The sequence below is a fragment of the Muscardinus avellanarius genome (assembly GCF_963383645.1).
Source record: "Muscardinus avellanarius genome assembly, chromosome: 10".
In the NCBI taxonomy this organism is placed as follows: domain Eukaryota; kingdom Metazoa; phylum Chordata; class Mammalia; order Rodentia; family Gliridae; genus Muscardinus; species Muscardinus avellanarius.
The window spans coordinates 42,270,686-42,284,280 of NC_137796.1; the positions used below are offsets into that span (position 1 = coordinate 42,270,686).

At 43.1% G+C, this 13,595-nt stretch overlaps 1 protein-coding gene across 1 annotated transcript in view; it reads left to right on the forward strand.

Annotated features, from left to right (window-relative positions):
• The window catches only part of ZNF536 (zinc finger protein 536), a gene marked incomplete at both ends in the record, with an annotated part of 267,928 nt that overhangs the window by 148,301 nt on the left and 106,032 nt on the right, over positions 1–13,595 (forward strand). The gene's annotated exons all lie outside the window — the stretch shown is intronic.

Sequence of the window (13,595 nt, forward strand, 5' to 3'; positions counted from 1 at the left end):
CTAAAGCTGCAAAAAGGAAAAAAAAATGTAGTAATGTTCCATGGGGGGAAAAAAAGAGGCATTGCAAAGTAGTTGGCCATGCAATATTTAATGGAACATTTTTTTCATTTTTTTGGATTTGGTAACCACATAGGTTAGTGAGGCTGTGAGATGAGGCAGATTTCATATGCTATACTTTCTTTTTTAGATGAAAAAATGTCTTCCTATAAAAGAAGGCGGTTATGTTAGTAGACTCATTTCTCTGTTCTTTAGATTGGCCTTTGATGGGAACCCATTGCATTCTGGAGGTTGTTTCCTCTTAAAATGCCAAGGCAAATTCTCAAGAATCTCTCTGTGATCTTAGGTAGAAGGGGAGGGAGCACTTTAATTGTTACTTAACCCCTGAAATTTCCTTGGTTGGCCAGTCTGAGCATTTAGTCTTGGAAGACACACTCCCTGGTACATACCACTTCTCAGGGCTTGGAGGTTCACGGTTCTACTGACTTTTATGGTGTATTCTCCCTAGTACCCTAAGTTGCTGTCCATGTGTGAGTGTGTGTGTGTGTGTGTGTGTGTGTGTGTGTGTATGGTATTGGGGGTGGAACCCAGGGGCTTTTCTACCTTCAGGCTATACTCCAAGACCTATTTTATACTTTATTTGGAAACAGAGTCTCACTAAGTTGCTGAGAACCTCACTAAGTAGCTGAGGCTGGCTTCGAACCTGTGCGATCCTCCTGTCTCAGCCTCCCAAGCACTGGATTACAAGTGTGCGTCACCACGCTCGGCTGCTGTCCTTTTTCATATCTCATCTCCCCAGGTTTGCAACAGGATGCTGAGGGCTTTTGTCTACTCATGTGGGTATCATTTGGAAACAGATGGATGGTAATGCTCCTGACTAGCTTCAGTTTCCCCCTCCAGAAAATGGGCAGATATCACCAGCCTGGCATAATGGGCTTTTATAAGTTGATGGAAACAGAGGCAACAATCCAAGGCTCAGCCTATATGTGACATATACACACACACACATTTGCGTGTGGGTGGGTGTGTCTTTGTTAATATAGTCAGTTTTGTGTAACTATAACAGAAGAATGAAGCAACTACACAATAAAGTGAAAATGTTTGCTTGTCTCACACCTTGAATGTTCAAAGGGATGGTACCTGTGTCAGCTCAGTTCTGGTGGGCGTAGCAAATGGTGCCGTGCCGCTGTGGAAGTGAGCACTCACATCTTGAGCCAGGAAGCAGAAAGAGAGGATGGGCAGAGTCCCTCAATTTCTTTGGATAAAATGTCCCCGATGACCCAGCAGACCCTACTTCCTAAAAGTTCTTCCACTTCCCAATAGCACGTTCCTATGGACCGAGCCTTTGACACATAAGTTTTTGAGGGACATTTAATATTCAAACAGCAGTGATGCTCAGTAAAGCTTAGTTTATATCTTTTCTTTTGTTATATGAGAAGGCAGAATTAGGTAATAATTGGGAACACATGTACCGGGGTCAGGTGCAGATATAAAATCTGGCTCCTCTGCTTTGTGACTGCTTTGCGACTGTGTGATATCAGGTGATACCCCATGAGTTTAATGGAGCCAATATTGAGTTGAGCCATCCATAGCATAGTTCTTATAGCCATTACTATTGCCTGCATGTGTACACAGTGCCCAGGACAGGGATGGGCAGTGGGATGGCTGTGGGCATGCATCATTGGTCTAGCTGGTGAAATTCCTACTACTTTTCTGACTGAGAGGATGTAGAAAGGCCCTGGCTATGTCCTCATGGCTTGACTTCTGCGTTATTCCCTCTAGCCACTGCGAGAAGACCTGCTGCAGGCGCCCTATCTTGTTACCTAAGCTTTGGTTTAACAGAACATTCCCTTTTCTTATTTGTGTCACCTTGGTAAAAGGAAAATGTTATATCCAAGTATTCATCCAATGAGAATCTCTATGAGACCTTGATGCTAATGGAAACTCCCCATCCTGGGCCATATAAATAATTTTGCAACTCCTTCTAAAGTCACGCTAAATATTTAGCATTGTCTAGATTTAAATAAACAAAACAAAACAAAAAACCCAGGTGAGCCGGATGTGGTGGCACACACTTGTAATTCCAGTACTTGAGAGGCTGAGACAGGAGGATCCCAGGTTTACAGCCAGCCTCAGCTACTTAGTAAGGCACTCTGCAACTTAGTGAGACCCTGTTTCAAAATAAAGAAAAAAAAATAGGGCTGGGGTGTAGCTCAGAGGTATAATGACCCTGGGTTCAGTTCCCAGTATCACACACACAGAGAAAAAAACCTAGGGACTCTACTTTCTTCTTAATTTTCTGAGGAATGAAGGGAAAATTTCAAGCAAAACGAATGACTAGGTCTGGGAGAGGGAGAATGGAGTGTAATCAACCACTCCATCTACCCAGACGAGTCCTAGCCACAGAAAAAGTTTTCACTCTATCATGTTTTGATCTGGGTAAACATGGGGATTTTACCCAGTGGAACATTATTTTTGATTTTTTATGATAAAATTTAAAAATTTGAATCTGAGATTCTAATGAAAAATACTGTTTTATATTCTATTTGTTTTTAGAGAAAACAATGGTTTGTCTCCTTTGGTTACTGGTCATTTTTCTTGGAAAATTTCATTTTGCTTCTTTTTTTCTTCCTTCCTCACTATTTCTTTCTTTCCTTTCTTCTTTCCACCAATCTTAGTCTATTCATTACTTTACCAGGGAAGCCTGGCCTGTAGAACCTAAAAAATGGACTGCTCTTGCTCCTCGGTCTTGTGTCATTTGCATCCCTTCACAAGACAAGACAGAAGCCATAGATTCTTTTCTAAACATATGAAAAATGAGAGTTACAAGTGAGGCATTGAATTTCAACTACAATGGCAGGACAGACAGGACCTGATGCGGTGTTATGAATTTCACAAAGCACATTTGTCTTGCTTTTCCCTGGTAACCTTGAAGCATTTTGCCCCAGTCACGGGCTGTTTTGTGGACTAACAAGAGTTTCATCTTTTGGTTTCCCAAGAAAGCCGTAGCATCCCCTAAAAAATTAAGTGACAATTCCCCAACCTGGATTTGAGTTTGGCCGTAGCTTATGTGCCATGTTTATGATATAACAATTTTCATCAAGAGTCAGTGGAGGGGAAAGTTGTGAATCCGGGCTTCTACTCTACCCCCAAATCTCCCTAGCCATTTATTTATTTTAGTTTCTAAAAGCTACAGGCTAAAACGTGGTGTGAGGGGGTGTCTGAGGCCATGTTAAGGGACAGGATCCGCATTCCAGGCTCCCCGATCAGACCGACTGGTTTACGAATGTGTCGAGGGTGATTGTACAGGGGCCAGGGCACTTCTCCACTTCCAGGCTCCACATTGTCCTCCTTCGTGTATTGAACACACACTTGGTGTGTATTTGGGAGAGGAAGAGCACTGGACACATGTGTGTCCGTAGCAGATGCAGGGTGGGTACATAGCCCTCCTGGCACCCACAGGCTGAGGCCTGGCACTGTGCCGCACTTACATGTGTGCTGCTCTGAGTTTCCCTCTGTTCTTCAGCAGCCAGTACCAGACAGGAGCGTGGTGTGGAGCTTTGTAGTGGCCTCCTGTGGAGCGAAGGCATCATACACGTTGCACTCTTTGGTTGAGTACTGAACCTCCTATTCTCGTGAAAACTTGTAAAATGATCTCTCATTTTATTTGCACTTTTGTTGACTGAACAACTACTTTCTGTTTTTTTTTTTTTTTTGTCTAATGGACCTTTTTGGGGAGAGTCTTTGGCCATAGGCTCTAAACACTACCTTCCAAAGCCCGAATTGATGTTAGTTGGGCCAAAAGAGGGCTCTTTCCCAGATTATCTGTGTTCTTTATTGGAGGACACAGGACCTCATATTGTAAACTTTGGGAACTGTGAGGTACCAGAGAGCTCATTTAAATGGAAACTTTTATTTGACACCTGGGAAAACTGAGATGCAAAGAGCTAACGTGATTTACCCAGGACTGTTGCATTCACCATTTTTTCCAACGATACCTACCATGTTTCTCTTCAATCTGGGCATCACCCTAGGTGCTGGAGCTCTGGCTGTGAACATAAGAAACATGGGAGTTTTATAGGGCTTTTGTTCTGGTGAGTCACATGCTGGTGGGTCACACAGAAAGCAGATCACTGTCAGAATCAGGGACTCTTCCCCTCAACCTGAGGACACGGCTCCTGGGACGAGGGCCCTGTCCATTGTTTCTAAACTTCCTTATGAGGCCCATGTGCGGGTTTGGGGGCTGTGGGAACCCCCTAAATTGTATATAAAATTGAAATAATGAGCATCTCTATAATGAGAAAGAACTTACAAGTGACATTAGGTCTTCACATTGGGCCCCTGACTCCCAAGAAACACAAAACAAAAATCTCCCCAAATGTGTGCATCTTATCCTCCAAGAGTCCTGGCAACAATAGGTATAATTTTGGGGAAACTCCACAAGCTGCTGCCGAAGTGCCTTTGTGGGAAAAGGCTTGGGACAGGTAGTTCCTGCTGAAGGCCCCTGAGGCCTCTGAAGCGCTGAATTTTGATAGTGTGATACTGAAAAGAGGGAAGGAATGCAGTGGCTTGAGGATCTTCAGGGAACTCAGAACCCTCATTCCAGAACTGTGAGCCAAGGGTGAGAACTGTTCTCCATGCCTCTGACCTTTGGCTCAAGAAAGGAAAACAGAAGCACTTAAGGTGCCCTTTTGGAGGTCGTTAGGCTGTGAGTACGGTGCATTCACTCTTAACTCACTTCTGAGCAGGAGGTCCAGGCTGTGTACCTCATGCACTTCAGTGAAAAGTTTCACCCACTCATCAGTTTTATCTGCAATATTGTCAGTATCACAGAACTGGGGTTTTGGGTTCCCCCTTTGATGGAATGATGAAGAATAGGAAGGCCTGTGGGTATCAGCATCCGCTTGTGGATTGGATGCTTAGCATCTCTCTTTCCTCTAAGTCAGTGGAGATAAAATGGGGAATAAGGTGGATGAAGTTCCTGCCCTTCTGCAGCCCACAGTGTTGGCCATGTGGCATGCTGATACAACACAAATGCATTTACTTCTATATAGAGCTACACTGAGAGCCCTTGACAACCAGATTCCCATGGATACTCAAAAGTCATACCTAGGTGGGTAATATTGCTGCTCTCTCTATGAGGTTAGCCTGCTTGGGCAAGAACTGAGTCAGTGATGTTGAAAGCTCAGGGCTTCTATGGCTTGGTGCCACAAGCCTGTGGATGTAGCTCTATCTACAGGGTCCTGGTCCAGAGAAGTAAGGTTCTAGGAGCAGCTGATGCAGGGTCAGTGTCAGCTCTGTCAGAGGCATGAGGGTACACAGGTATAAACACCCTAATCAATATCAATTCTGTGTAGAGGCAGAGAGGTGCTTTCTGCCTGTGTGGCTGCTGTGACCTGGGATTCAGGGAGCAAGCTGCAAGCTGGGCTCCCTTAAGGGACCTTAATCCTGCCTTTGAAAAGCTGCTTAAAAATAATACTAAATAAATCTTCACAACGCATGGGAGAAACTAGACATCTGTTCCCATCCCCCAGACAAACAAGAAGAGATTAAAAGCTGGAGTCAGATGTGGTGTTAGGTGCCTGTCCATGGCATGGATTGAGGGGTATGTTCAGGTGGGCCTTCCTCCTCTGGGTTCTTGTGACATTCTGACATTGTACTTTAGAGCACATGCAGGGAAAATTGAAATCACATATGCCTCAGTGGCTTAGACATAAGTTCAATGTCTATCAGTATAATGGTTTGGATCTAGAATATTCCAATAGCCTCTTTGAAAACAAGGCAGCCATGCTGGAGGTGGGGCTTGGTTAAAGAGGAATCCCTGGGGGTGTGGCCTTGGGGATTAGATATGGTCCCTGCTCCCCTTGCTGTCCCTCTCTATTTTGTTTCCGGCCTCCATGATGTGAGAGTAGAACACACCTTTGTTCTCTCCCTCTCTCTGCTTCCTTCTGCCATGCTCTGATCTCTACAGACCCAGACTGACATGGATTGAAATCGAAATCTCCCAAGATGTGAGCAAATAAATCTTTCTTCCTCTAAGTGTGCATGGTCAGAATTATTGGGTCACAGTACTGAGGATGTCGGCTGAGACAGCCAGGTACTCTAAACTGAAGACTTTAGGACAGGGACTGTCTCTGCTTTGGTTGTCCCTGTGCCCCAGGGTCTGGCACAATGCCAAAAAATGAGGGGAGGCACTCCACTCAACAGGTACATGGTGAGAAAATGAATGAATTAAAGGAAGAAAGAATGCATGGATTGGATGGGTGGCTTGGTGGGAGGGTGGATGGATAGATGGACAAATAGCAGGGTTTTGTGACCTACACAGACTATCCATTCTTCTGGTGCTCAGCCTGTGTCTTCCTATCCACAGATCCCATGGAGATCGAAAGATAGGAAAATGCACAACTTTTTGATTAAAAAAAAAAGTGAACAAGCTGGATGTGGTGATGCATGCTTATACTCCCAGTACCTGCGAGACTGAGACAGGAGGATCCAGGTTCATAGCTAGCCTCAGCTACTTAGGCCCTCCACAACTTAGTGAGTCTCGATTTCAAAATAAAGAATAAAAAAAAGGGCTAGGGGTGTAGCTTGGAAGTAGAATGACCCTGGGCAAAATCCCCACTACCACAAAAAAGCGAACAAATAGAAGCCACACATTTACCTATAGGAATGTTTATATTATCTGTTTCTTGAGCTAGGTGGAAAGTATCCAGGTATTGAACTTATTGCTATTATAATTTTACTGAACATTATGAATATTCTTTTGTATCTCCTAAAAAGATAATTTTAAAATTAATTTAAAAAAGAAAAAACAAGGAGGTACCACTCATCTTGCATACTAATGATGGGGATAAAAATTAGTATGTTATTGGTGAAGGGTTACTCCATAAAATAGTTATATACACAATAAAATCTCTTTAAGAAAGTACATCATTTGATGCATCAGAAATGGACACTAAGCAAATAATTAAATATATGCACAGAGTAAACCACAATGATGTTCATAGCATTATTGTATGCCATAGTAAAAGGGTAGTAATAACCTAGACATCCAGGGATAGGGGTTTATTGAATAATTGGTAAGATAGAAAAACAATAAAGTTGATTTCTGTGAATACACAGGAAAGGTTGCAAATATATTAAGCTCTTTTTAAATAATAAGAAATATATATAGTAATGTCATTTCTATAAGAACATGTACATTTCTAGTATTCATATATATGAAAACATTTCAAAGTATATGTATCCTATATTTTTGTAATTAGCATATATAACATTCATAGTAAAAATATATTTTTATTTTGAAAAATAAAAATAAAACAACAAAGTAGCCTTAAAAGAAGGCTGCCAAATTTTGCAGATATGCCAAGCGTTTGTGGTGAGAACAATATCCGCTTCATAGGATCACTGATTTCTTCTTATCATTTGTACTAACTAGTCATCCTATAAGCTTCTGATGAGTTAGTGTGGGAAAAGGAATTGTCATGAAATCGATGAATTTTTCCTTGGTAGATAAAACCTGTCAGAAAGTTGAGTTTGTGAGGCTTAGAGGGTACATCAAGGAAGTTGTTGACTCAAAAGCAGCCAGCTTCTCAGAAAACGAAGCCTACACTCTGGCTTTGTCTATGAAGACAGTGGTGTTCAAAGAGTAACCGGCAGGAGGTTGCTCAGTGAGCTTGGGAAAGAACCCGCCACTCGGGCCCCCATCTGTTGCTTGCACGCTTGTGACCATGTATGGCAGGGGTCTGGAGAAGGAATACAGCCAGAGGAGCCAAAGCCCCTCCAGAGACAACATGCATCTGTGTGTTCTTTATGTAGCTTCTTGTACTCATCATCTTGTTTAATCCTCACCTTCTCTCTCTGCCGGGTGAGGACTCTGGACTATCCTCATTTTACAGATGCAAAAACTCTTTCTCTGCTGGGTGGCAGTTGCTGCTGATGCCACAGTGTGATTTTGGATATCTCTGTGCCTGGCAGACAGGCTGAGGTGAACTAACTCCATCACCAGATTCCTGCCCTACTTCTATGACTGATGTCCCTTTTGATGTCACCCTAGAGTTCAGACAGACTCTTCTTGCTTCATGTGTTTGGGGAGTCAAATCACAAAAGAGGAGTTTGCCATTTGAGAAGCCAGGAGTTGGAGAAGAGGAGCCGAGGGTCTAACCTGTCTTCTTTGAGATCCTGAGCTGGGGCTGCACTCAAGTCGCTGGCAAACTGAAAGAGCAGATGTTACAACAATGTGCATGTAAGACACCTGCACCCAATGAGAGAAACCGCCTTTCTTTAAGTGATGGATGTCTTCACCTGTTTGGCGTTCCATGGCCTCTGGTCTTGATGGCAGCACAGCAGCTGCCCAGCTGGAGCACAGTATCTGTTCTGAGGACACAAAGTCAGCATGTTTATCCCACTGTCCAGACGCCACCTGACTTGGCAGAATTTTAGTGGAGACTCTACTTGAAAGTGTGACAGTATAGAGGAGGAGACCATAATGCTTTTTTCTATCTCACTTAATCGCCCACACAAAAGGCTACTGGGACCTCTGGTCACGAAGAAGTGCACGGAAATTGCTCCTCACCCACAACCACACTGGCCAGATGTCCTCTAGTTCAAATCACTTAGTTTTCACCCATCTACCTGAAGGTCGCATTAGATCTCACATGCTGAGGGCTCTGTTCCCATGACTAGCCCCCTTCAGATGCCAGCTGAAAGCCCTGGGATGTTTTGCCTATGTTCTGCTCATCCATCTATAATGGAGGTTCCTACAACCCCCTGGCTGGGTTCTATTAATTCCTTAGAGTGGCTTACAGAATGCAGGGAAACTCTGACTTATGTTTATCAGTTTATTACAAAGGATATTACAGAGGTTATAGATGATGAGGTGTATAGGACAAGGAGTATATGAAGGGGTCCCAGCTTCCAAACTCTTTCCGGGTTCACCACCCACCAGGAACTTCTACATGTTTGGCTATTGGAAAGCCCTCTGTACCCTGTTCCTTTGAGCTTTTATGGGGGATTCTATACACAGGCAAGATTGATTACATTATTGGCCATCTTAACCATCAGGCATTTGCCTCTCTCCTCTCTGAATGTTGGGGCATGTGGCTGAAAGTCTCAACCTTCTAATCCTGCCTTGGTCTTTCTAGTGACCAGTCTCGTCTCTAAGGTTGTTAGGGACCAGCAGCCACCAGTCAAATAATTAGTATACAAATAGACATCTCATTTGGGAGATTTCAAGGATTTTAGGTGTCTAATTCCAGGCAATGGGAACAAAGACCAAACATATATTTCATAATATTGTAGAAGGCTAGGGTAGTTGTCCCCTGTCTTGCATGACTGTAGGTCCAGGATGGGAGGTGACACTTTGTGAAGGACACAGGGAAGAATGGTCCTGAGTGTGATGGAGGTGATGCCCACCTGTACAGGGAAGCAGGGAAGGAGGAGGGCTCACAGGCCCATAGTGTGGACTCCGGTCCAGCTGGGCACCTTACAGCTCTTTGGGGAATTTGATGTGCAATGCGACTTTGCTGGACAAGAATCAACCACTGGAATTTCAGGACAGTTGGCCAGGGATCAGCCTACATGGAGTATTTATGAGACACCAGTTGTTTACCAGTCTGTAGGGTAGTGGACTCCACTCTATGATTTAAAATGAGCCATGTTGGATAGTGATCCAGGTGGCTCTAGAAGATGCTGATGGCAGTGCAGAACTAGGCCAAGTGAAGTTTCTGGCTTCAGGGAACTGAGCCCCAGCAGGTTAGGCATCTGGAGTCTTGATCATCACACTTCTCCTCGTGGGTTTCTGAGTGGCCCAGCACAGATCACATAAATAAACTTCTTTTGTGAAAAGTACCTGTGAACCTCTCTAAAGCAGATGTGGAGCCAGGTTTCCTTGATGCAAGAGCTGTGGGCATGAGAGTCCTAATGTTAAGATGGAACCATGAATGAAAACTCTAACTGGCGTGTGGCCTCTTGGAAGACGTGTTGATTCTCATCTCAAAGTCCGGAGTCAGCCACAGTCAGCTGGATGATAAGATTCCCCATGTGTGCCAAGACTACTCTTGGTTTTGCTCCCTATGACATGGTAACTGATCGCTGAGTTCTATGGATCAGAGCATCTAAGACCATAATAGTATAGTTCTGTTTTAAACATGCATATCATAACCCCTTCCCCAATCCCAGATTTTAGAAAGAAATAAGGTAGCTTAAAAATATTTAAACAAGAGTTTTGGCTCCTATGAAGTAGGCTACAATTTGAGCTTTCTAGCAGTTGATGCAAAAAATGGAAACATGACCAAGTATATGACTCACCAAGACCCAAAAAATATGTCTTGTTTGGGCACTTCCTATATGATTTCAATTTTTTTTTAGTTTTAATATAAAGAACTTCAACGTATTTTTCTATAGCTAAATTTTACTTCTCTGCTTCTCAAGAGCTCTGTGACTGTGCCATAACATCTTTGAATCTCAATTTTTGCAGCTGGCAAATGGAATAATAATTCCTGCTAGGGCTCTCTGACAGATCAGTTGTAAAGCCTCAGTGAGATGTGGTGTTTTTTATAAAGAGCTTTCTGAACTAGAAAGTTGTGAAATGATTAAGAGGTCGATGGTAGTGGCCTGTGATGAGACTTGCAAATTTAGATTGGTCATCAGTACTGACAAGTATAGAAGTGGTTTTGCTAATTAACTCAATGCCAAAGTTAACTCAGTGCTTTCAGGTATTTATTCATCCATCCATTCACCTATCTGCTCGCTCATTCACCCATTCGTCCATCTGTCATCAATCCATCCGCGCCACAGATACTTATTGAAAACCTACTACATGCTAGACACTGTGGATACAAATATGAAAGACAGAAGTATGGTCCCAGACCAGAGACTCACTCGAGTGGGAAACAGACAAGAATAGTGGACATTACAATGCATTGCAACACACTTCCTTTTTAACTAAAAAGAAAAGAAAATGTTTCTAACTCACTTAGATCTAAAAAATCAACCTATGTGATAAAAGTCTTGTGCAGGGCCGAGGAGGATGTGATTGTGAGCAGTTGAACACAGTTATCTGGTGGGCTGGCTCCAAAAGGCTGGCAGGGCTGGTCCTCCCAACCCAGGGCCTGGGCTGGTGCATGTGGGGGTCCCAGTGACCCATTCAGTGGCCTGCTCAGCCTTCCAGTCTTTGTGAGGCCCTCCTTTCAGGGGCTGCAGTATGTAGCTGGCTTCAGCCTCACATGCTGTTTCAGGACTTGCCACTCAGCTGAGCCGAGGGGCAGATATTTCCCATTTCTCAGTGGTCAAAAGAGGAAGAAATGGATCTTTGGGTCATCTCTGGCTCTTAAGACACACTCAGTTTCTAGGTCTGCCTTCCTAGGACACACCATCCTAGTAGCTGTTTTGTTTGCCTTTTTTAAGAGCTAAATCCTCCTCCCTGAACCAAGGGCAATATTTTCCCATACTCATTGTTACAGGGTCTAGAGGAAGGGGTCACATGTGCAAAGCCACACCCAGAGGGAACTGCTTCTGGTCCTGAGAAAGGACATCATGTCCAAGCCAATGGATTCCTATGAAACTTGTCAAAACTTAGGCTCTACCAATGGGGCATCATTTCTTAAATACAGTAGTCCTCTCTTTCCTTACCTGCAGGGAACATGTTCCTAGACCCTCAGGGAATGCCTGAAACCTCAGAGAGTACCAAACCTTAAGTATAATGTGCTTTTCCCTATAAATACATACCTATCATGAAGTTTAATTCATAAGTTAGGCATGGTAAAATTGACAATAACTACTAATAAAATGAAACAATTAAATATCTTATCCTGGACTCACATTTCTTTCTGTGATAATGTGAAATAACACAATGCCTATGTGTTGAGAGGCAGTGAAGGGAGGAGTGATATGGGCGTGGTGACATAAGATTAGGCTGCTATGTAAAAAAACTTGGCACAAGTACTACAAAATGGCAACAGCTAATCTGATGCCTGGGATGACTCAAGTGACTATTGGGCAGATAGCATATACAGTATGGAAACTCTGCACAATGGGATGATTCACAACCCCAGCAGGACACACTACTATGGTGCAAAATTTAAAACTTATAAATTCCTTACTTCTTGAATTTTCTATTAATATTTTCAGATCCCAGTTGATCACAGGTGACTGAAACTTCAGAAAGCAAAACTGTGGATAAGGTGGATCTACTGTAATCTCTACTATTTCTCACTTACCCACTATTTAATGCTTGGCAATCGTCATTCACTGTTATCAATTTTTTATTGACGACCGACTATATGCTTGCCATGTTCTGCTTCCCTACCATTTAATGAGTACCACTTGTGAAAAATAGAAAGGTCATCAATAGGACACTTTAGGAGAGAGGGAGGCCAGGGATGCCTGGAGCCAGTGGGAGTCATTCCACAGTCCTTGGGGATAAAATAAGCTACCTGGCCATTTGATACCTTGGGAAATATGTTCTCCAGGTTGATCAGGATCAGGTTTCTCTCCTTACTCTCCCTGTGCATATGTGACTGTCACTGATGCAGTGACAATACATATGTCCATGACAGAAATCTCAGTGTGGGGAGCAGTGCCAGACTTCAAGGCCACTCAGCATGTAAAAGTTGCCTCTCTCTCGGGGCCCTCTTAGGCTCCTTATTACAGTACATTAAAAACACACTGCTCTGCTCAGTTGACAAAGTCAGGAATAAAAGGGGTCCTTCCCAACATGTAGTCACATCAGCCATGCTTGTGCACTTGCTACAGATTCCTAATTAGTTTCATACTTTCATGTATAAAGAGCTCTGACTGCTTTTCTGGATAGTCAGTCAATGAAATAAACCAGAAAGCATTCCTCTCTCTAAATTTGGGAAGTCTAAGTCGGAGAGGGTTAGCTTTAAAGTTAGTGACATGGTGCATATTATTTCTGAATAAATTTCCTTGGAGTCATTGATCCACTGAGTGTCAAATAAAACGTGATACCCACAAAATTCATGTATGACCCTGACATTTTTCCAGTACTTAAAGTAATTGCCCTTCTGTTTAATAACAGTGTTTATAAAATTACTTTCTGATTGGCTAGGTCCATGGCACACTCGTGTCAATAATCTGCTGCAAATATATGCCTATGGCCTTTGGCCTTGGTTTTCAAAATAATTTTCATCTCTTAAGCGTGAATCAGTGGCTGCCCTGGGAGCTGCGCTTCAGGCCTCTGTATGCTCATCTCCTTTTGCTGTTTGGTCCTGAGCATTTGGGATGCTCACTTCAGTTTCTTGGGTTTGCATGCTGAATTAAGAATGGATCTCATGTCCTTGGTGATGGCTGTATCCTCCAGTGGGATTTGATGCCATAAAATGAGCATTCACCTTAAGGATTCAGGGATCCTGAATGGGGCACCATTTTGCCTTGTAGCAGGTATCATTTTCTACATTTTACACACTTAGAAATGGGAAATTGTGAAAGGATGAGTTTTCTTCTTGTGAGACAACTCAAGTGGAGAGGAGAATCTGCCCTGTTCTCAAAATCCAACAGGCTATGAAGACCATTGAATATAAGTACTTACATTCATTAAGATTTCAGGTTAGGGCTCAAATATACTCCTGAGGCACACA